We start from the raw sequence: 2,131 nt of genomic DNA on the forward strand, positions 1-2,131 counted from the left end.
ATAATTTTCCTAAAGCTTAGGACTATTTGTTATTGATGCAATTCTTTTTGTCTAGATAAACTATAACTTCAGTAAAAAGATTCAAATATGCTATTATAGCTTTGTATATTCCTATACTTGCACTTTTATTATCTCTTTTATTAGTAATTGTTGTTATAAAACCTAATATTTATGTGTTTTTTGTGAATATGCAATCTGCATATTCAATGCATTCCCCATAAAATCCCGGCAAGATTCTTCACTGACCTTGAAAGGATAATACTCAACATTATGTTAAAAAACAAAAGACCCAGAATAGCCAAAAACAACCCTGTGCAATAAAGGTTCTTCAGGAGGCATCACCATCCTCAACTTCATGCTCTACTCTAGAGCTATAGGGCGGATAACCACCTGGTATTGGCACAAAAATAGACAGGTATACCAATTTAATCAAATAAAAAATCCTGATATTAACCCTAACACCTACAAACACGTGGTTTTTGACAAAACACTGAAAGTATAAAAGGGAGGGAGGAAAGCATCTTCAACAAATGTTGCTAGCACAACTGGATGATGGTGTGTATAAGAGTGCAGATAGACCCATGTCTATAGCCATGCACAAAACTCAAGTCCAAATGGATCAAAGAGCTCAACATAATTCCAACCAGATGGAACTTCTTAAAATAGAAAGGGGTGGGGTGTTACCATTGAACAACTGGTAGAGGAGACCACTTTCTAAACATAACTCCAGGAGTACATACAATGAGATCGACAATTAATAAGTGGGACTTCTTCAAACTGAATAGGTTCTGTAAGGCAAAGGACACAGTGGACAAGACCAAACGGCAGCCCACAGACTGGAAATTGATCTTCACACCCCTACATCTGACAGAGGGCTGATGTCCAAAATATACAAAGAATTCAAGAAAATAGTCACCAAAATACCATGCATGGCCAAAGAACGTTAGACATGAGCAGTAGACTCCAAGATCCTCCAGTAACACCTGCCCCTTTCCTCATCCCCACACAAAGACACATTTCCCTTTGTGTTGAAATGAGAGGATGAAATTAATGGGGCTTCCACTGACCCTGCACAAAATTCCTGTTCCTCCATGGACACCTTGACCTCTCCATTTTATTAAATTCAAAGGAATCCAGCCCTCCAACTCCAGGAGAGGTTTCCCCTTTTATTGTGGTTTCTAGTTGATTTTCTCCCTTCTGTGTACCAGCCAGATAATCTCTGGTGTCCTAAAAAGTCAACCTCTCTGGAGCTGCCACCTGTCTCCAATTCTTTTCCAACAACACTCTCTGGAACACATTCCAAGCCACTACTCTGAAGCACTTTATCCAAGTCCTCATTGATCTCAGAGCAAGCTGCTGAGTTCAATGATGGGTTTCAGCTGTCATCTCCCTTACTATTAGCAACAGGAGATACAGCTGACTGTCTCTCAGGTACTAGAGTATGTGCACCTGGTTCTACCACAGCAACCACTGCTGTCATTTTTGGTACTAAAGTTTATACCTGTTTTGCAGCACTTTAGAATTTGACTTGAGATTTATACCGGGGGAAGTGCAGTAGTTCCTTTTCGTATTAGAGATGTTACAGCTTACTAGTCTGTAATTAACTGAGTATACATCACTGAATTTAAGCACTGGAGGCTCAGCTAAAAAGTGGATTCATGAAGGTGGAATGCATATGGTGTAATATATTTCTCTTATTTTTCTGCATTTGTCTCAAAGTAATTGTGAGTAATTGGAGGATCAACACTTCCATTCTTTGCCTGACTGACAGCAAAGTACTTACCTAAGTTTTTAAATTTTGTTTTCATTTCTGTGGTGATGCCATGGCTGGTGTGGAATTCCTGGGTATATGGCTATATGGTAGCCTACTTTACTGTCTCACATTCTGGGATAGCTAGGATTGCTATATCATGGTTACAGGTACCTCACTACTCATCTTTAAAGTGCATGTGAAGAAAGAATGATACTTGATATCTACCTGTTAGGGTTAGGGATTGATAATTCTTTTTAGAGGTGTCCTATGTATGTGAGTATGTATGTATCCTACGTCTGCTTTTGTTGCTGTTCAATGTTGCCCTTGTGAGGTTTTTATTTTTTCAGTTCAAAAAAATACTCCCAATATTAAAAAGTT

The sequence above is a fragment of the Phodopus roborovskii genome, unplaced genomic scaffold (assembly GCF_943737965.1).
Source record: "Phodopus roborovskii unplaced genomic scaffold, PHOROB, whole genome shotgun sequence".
In the NCBI taxonomy this organism is placed as follows: domain Eukaryota; kingdom Metazoa; phylum Chordata; class Mammalia; order Rodentia; family Cricetidae; genus Phodopus; species Phodopus roborovskii.